At 37.3% G+C, this 6,000-nt stretch overlaps 1 protein-coding gene across 1 annotated transcript in view; it reads right to left on the reverse strand.

Annotated features, from left to right (window-relative positions):
• Positions 1-6,000, reverse strand: part of STXBP4 (syntaxin binding protein 4) — a 175,771-nt gene that overhangs the window by 163,185 nt on the left and 6,586 nt on the right. The gene's annotated exons all lie outside the window — the stretch shown is intronic.

Genomic DNA, 6,000 nt, shown 5'->3' on the forward strand with positions numbered 1-6,000 from the left:
AGTCAGAATGTCTGTAAAATAATTATATAATACACTGTTGAAAAAAAAAAGAAATTCCTATCATCTTACCAGCTATCTTGAGGGACTTCCTGCAGATCTTATATTACTTTGATTCATATTACTCCACAAGCTTCTTACATACTTTATGAAAAAATATATATATATATGATTTTAATGTCTCATACAGCTCCACTGTCAATATTAAAGAGAATGGTGCAGTTTCACTGAAGTAAAAAAGTTGTATTTGAATAGAGCTTTACCCTCTCTGCATAATAAATATGAATAAAGTATAGAAACTTAAAAGACATTAAGAACATTTAGCACAATCCTCTTATTAAAGAAATGAATAGCTAATTCAGAAATTGTGTGCTTTTCCTCACACAAATGAGAAACAGGAGAAACAGTCAATGGTTGTTTTTCTAGCTAGCACTCAGGCTTCAGAGCCTAGAGCATGAACCTTGACATCAGAGATACCTGGATTCCAATTTGAGCTTCTAGGCTACTCCAAGCCTTATTTCTTCATAGGTACAGTAACTATCTTGACTGTAGTGATGGTTTTACAAATGCATATACATGTCAAAACTTAGCAAATTTTCTCACTATAAATAATATGTACTGTTGGTTATAAATCAATTATATCTTGGAGCACCTGAGTGGCTCAGTTGGTTGAGTGTCCAACTCTTGATTTTGGGTCAGGTCATGATTTCAGAGTTGTGAGATAGAGCCCTGTGTGGGGCTCCATGCCCAGCGGGAAGCCTGCTTCTCCCTCTCCCACTCCCCCTGCTTGTGTTCCCTCTCTCGCTGTCTGTCAAATAAATAAATAAAATTAAAAAAAAATAAATCATACCTTAATAAAGCTAAATTTTTAAAAAATCTGATTTTCATTTAAAGTTGCCAGAATGGGGTACACCTGGGTGGCTCAGTTGTTAAGCGTCTGCCTTCGGCTCAGGTCATGATCCCAGAGTCCTGGGATCGAGCCCCGTGTCGGGCTCCCTGCTCTGCGGGAAGCCTGCTTCTCCCTCCCCCACTCCCCCTGCTTGTGTTCCTGCTCTCGCTGTCTCTGTCTCTGTCAAATAAATAAATAAAATCTTAAAAAAAAAAAAAAAATAAAGTTGCCAGAATGGAAAGGGGCTAAGGGTATGGACAAAATAGGTGAAGGGGAGTTGGAGGTATAGGCTTCCAGTTATGGAATGAGTAAGTCATAAAGAGCCCACTTTGTAAGAGTATAAACTCATAATGTTCATGAATAAATGGGAGAAGAGCCATTAGGTGAAATGTTTGACAAATTTCTGGAAGACAAAAAATAGATGGTGAAATGATAACTCATAAAGGAGGACTGAAGAAGCTGAAAGCTAGGGGCAAGGCTTCCTAAACAATTTTTTTTTCTTTTGTTTTTTTAGAAAGAGAATGTGCACGCAAGCTGGGGAGGGGCAGAAGAGGGAGAAGGAGCGAGACGATCTTAAGCAGGTTCCATGCCCAGCGCGGAGCCTGATGCGGGGCTCGATCTCACAACACTGAGAGCACGACCTGAGCCAAAATCAAGTCAGATTCTTTAACCGACTGAGCCACGCAGGTGCCCCGACTTCTTAAACATTTGTGAGTTGGAGCACAGAGAGAAAACGGGAATATGTGTGTGCTGTACTGGGGTGAACAGAGGTGGCATGCTATACCTCTGAGTTGCTGTGGGGAAATCAGTAACTCAGCACACCAGTAACTGATTCAAAGCAAAATTCTGGCCTAAGAAACAGGTGGAAGGAGATGCAGGAGGAACCTGTCTTGAGGAATCCCAGAGAGGCTGAGGACTCAGAAAGCCAAAGTTTTAGGGAGAGCAAAACTGAGGCAGAGAACTAAAATCAAGGCAATTATCCCAGCACTTCTCTAACCACTGAATGAGGAAGAAATCACAGATTCTGCTGTAAATAATCTGAATGGACCCTCTGGGAACCCGACATAGTGTTGTTCCACTGGCCTGAATGTTAAAATCCTGCTTCAACTTTCACAGTCCCTGTGGTAGCAAGCAACAGGAACAGGGGAAGCATGCAGATGAAAAGCGTCCGAGAAATGAAGCCAAAGTGAGTAAGATCCCCATCTAGTGGTGATCTGTCCTAACTGGACACAGAGTCCCCAAGTGATGAAACATAACCCGGGTCTAACGGACATACCGTGGCTAAACTGTACAATAGATTTCATATAATGTCATACTTAACAAGGCATTTTAAAATATTTCTATTTTAAAGTACTACAATGAAATTTAAGTGTTTAAATTACTTCACTCACTTAACATGCCTGACAGTGTCCTGAATGCTGGAGGTGAGGTGGAAATAGGAGTGGGAAGACGAACCATGAGAGACGATGGACTCTGAGAAACAAACTGAGGGTTCTAGAGGGGACTGGGGTGGGGGGATGGGTTAGCCTGGTGATGGGTATTAAAGAGGGCACATTCTGCATGGAGCACTGGGTGTTATGCACAATGAATCATGGAACACTTCATCTAAAACTAATGATGTAATGTATGGGGATTAACATAACAATAAAAAAAAAAAAAGCAGAGTCTGTCCCCAAAGACAGTCAAGTAAACAGATATCAGGAAGGTGCTAAGTGCTCTGACAGTGGTGTGCACAGGGGGGCTGGGGGAGCACGGAGGAAGGCCACTCAACCCAGAATGGAATCATCATTAAGCACCAATGTGGCCAGACACCATGTTAGAGGATTTTACCCTCCCTCAAAAGAGCCCCACAATATTATTACATATTTATATTTACATAAATGAAAGGTATTTACATAAATGAAAACCACATCATGGAGAAGCTCTGTGACTTGTCCATGACCACATGGCTGAACGGTTTTAAAGTGGAATGTGAATCCAGTTTTCTCGAGCTCCAAACCCAACCTTTTTCCACTACAGCATGCTGGGAAACTGATTTATGTGGAAAAACTTCATTCTCTGAAAATACAGGATGAGATTAACAGTACTAATAGGCTGTCTATATGGAGATGATACTGTTGATTAAACTAACAGAAACTGGTTTAATTTTATCCATCCAAACAGCAGGCTTTTTTTTTTTAATTAGCCAGGTATTCCTGTCATATCCTTAAACCTTAAATATCATAAAATGCCTCTCCCTTCCCTCTTTTATTTATTCCCTATTCCTTCCTTTACAGAAGCTAGCAAGCCCCTCAACCAAAAGGGGTTCTGTAATGTTACACACACACACACTAAACCCCACATTAATGAACGACACAGAAGGGAAACATTCTATTCTTTTACAGAAAATCTGCCCAGTCAAGGAAAATATATTGTTTTTCTAGTTTGGTGACTCATAAGGAGGAAAATGTGAGGTCAGCCAAAACAGAGAAAGTGGAACACTGGGGGGGAAAAATTCTTGTTTTATACAATAAATCTATTCCAGAAAACTCAAATTAGAGCTTTACTTTGATTAAAAGTTTTAATTCTATATCATTAGAAATCTCATTAGATAAAAAATCTGCCTGTGATGCATATGTTTGAATAACAGACTTAATAATTTATATTCCCAAAGAGATGGCATTCAATACTTTTCTAAAACTAGTTCTTTTTACTAGACCAAAATTAAGAAAATAAAAAGGAAAGGGATAAAAACATCCGGCAGAAAAGATGATAAATATTAACTTGATGAAATTACAATATTGAATGAATTAGTATGTCTTTTTAGTTTTTTAAAAATAGCTAATACATTCCCATGAGGTATATGTAATGGATGTATATATGCATCCTATCTATCTCACACCATTTCCACATACTTAAGTACCCACTATTTTTGTTTCTTGTGAATACTTTTAGTTCCTTTATGCATAAACAAATATGAATAAATATTGACTCCTTTGCTTTTGTTTCGACTGGGAAAGTAGGTTACAACCAGCACAAAGCATCTAGCTGTTCATGCTGTGCACTGTACAATCCCTGAGGGTATGGGTCACATACATGATATAAACAGGTCCTCTGGTGTATATAGTAGTCCTGAATACTATAAGCATGGCTGTGCAATCTGCTGGGGTGTTTTTTTTTTTTTTTAATTAATATAGAACCTGGAATTATTTCTATATTTTTATATAGCATCCTAATTCTTTTTTTTGTTTTTAAGAGGGAGAGGGAGAACTCCCCCTGCTTGTGTTCCCTCTCTCGCTGTGTCTCTGTCAGATAGATAAATAAAAAAAATCTTTACAAAAAAATAAATGAATAAAAAATAAATAAATAAAGAGGGAGCAGGAGAATCTTAAGCAGGCTCCATGCTCACTGTGGAGCCCGATGCAGGGCTCGATCGCACAACCATGAGATCATGAACTGAGTTGAAATCAAGAGTTGGATGCTCAACTGACTGAGCCACCCAGGCACCCCCCTATTTCTTTTTTATTTTTCATAGCTGCATGGTATTCCATTTTATGGATGGACCATATTTATTTATTCCCTTATTGATAGATACTTAAATTGTTTCACATTTTTTGCTATTATAAACATGCTGTGATGAAACCCTATAGATCACATCACATGTGCACAAATTTATCTGTATGACAAATTTACAAAAATAGGTTATCATCATTTATACACATTTGATATTTTGATAGAAACTGCCAAACTGCCCTCAATCATCAACTGTCCTAATTTACCATCCCTCCAATAATAGTGACTGATACTCCAAATTCTCACCAATAGGGTGTATTACATAACTATTGGATTTTTGACAATCTTATTGATAAAAGCAGTATCTTAAGATCTTAAGTCTGATGAGGCTGAACATTTGTTTTTATATTTTAAGAACCCTTTAGTATCTCCTTTTATGTGAACTTTATTTTTATATCTTTTGCCTATTTTTCTCTACATGGTTAGCTTTTTTCTGTCCAGTTTCTAGGAGTTCTTACATCCCAGGGAGACTATCTCCTCTTCTTGCATTAAGAATTGCAAATACACTTTCCTCCTTTATTCTTAGTTATGGATTTTGTTGTTATTGTTGTTATACAAAGGCCTGTGGCTAAATTTATCAATTTTTCATGGTAAGTCCTTAAGTCAAATGTAAGTCCTTATACACTCCAAAGTTATAAAGAACTCTCTCATATTTTCTTCTAGTATTTTTATAGTCTCATTTAAAAAGCTTTGATCCATTTGGAATCCATCCTAGTATATAGTATAAGGTATAGATCCAACTCTTATTTTCTCCCAAGAACATCACTAAGTTGCCTCCACAACATTATTAAACAATCCATCTTTTCCCACTGATTTGAGATTAGACCTTTATCATATATCAAATCTCATAAATATTTGGACCTACTTCTGTGCTTTTTATTCTTGCCCATTGGTTAGTCTATCTTAATAATGGTTTACAATATGTTTTACATCTGGTAAATCCAACCCTCTCTCATTACTTCTTTTGTTAACCAAGTTTTCCTGGTTATTTTTGGTTGTTTATTTTTACCCATTAACTTTAAAATTTTATCTTATTTACAAAACAATATAATGCCAATTGTTGGGGAATCATGTTAAATTTACAAGTTAATTGACAAAGTATTGGTATCTATCTTTATACAGTTGAGCCTTGCTACCCAAGAACTAGTATGTCCTTCCATTTGTTCAAGTCTTCTTTTGTGACCTTCTGTAGTGTTTCAAAGCTGTCTTCATATGGGTCTCACACATTTCTCATTTAATTCCTAGGTATTTTAATCTTTTTGTTGTTTATTTAATGCCTTTAAAACATCTATTATTTACTTAGAAGTATTTAACAAGCTGTGTAGTTAAGGAACTCTAATGCCATTTTGTTGTTTTTCTAAAGTGAAAATGAACCAGAAGTAACGGGAAGAAAGACAAGGTGTGGCAACAAAGAAGGAGAGATGTGTGGGCTTACTACTAAGCCCAAACAATCCCTTCATCTTCATCACCATTATCATCATCACTGAGCTGGGTAGTGAACCTGCTTAAGATTCTCTCTCTCCCTCTGCCCCCACCCCCCATCTCTCTCTCTCTCTCCCCCC

The sequence above is a fragment of the Mirounga leonina genome, unplaced genomic scaffold, assembly GCF_011800145.1.
Source record: "Mirounga leonina isolate KUSES-001 unplaced genomic scaffold, KU_Mleo_1.0 Mir_200, whole genome shotgun sequence".
Taxonomy (NCBI): Eukaryota; Metazoa; Chordata; class Mammalia; order Carnivora; family Phocidae; genus Mirounga; species Mirounga leonina.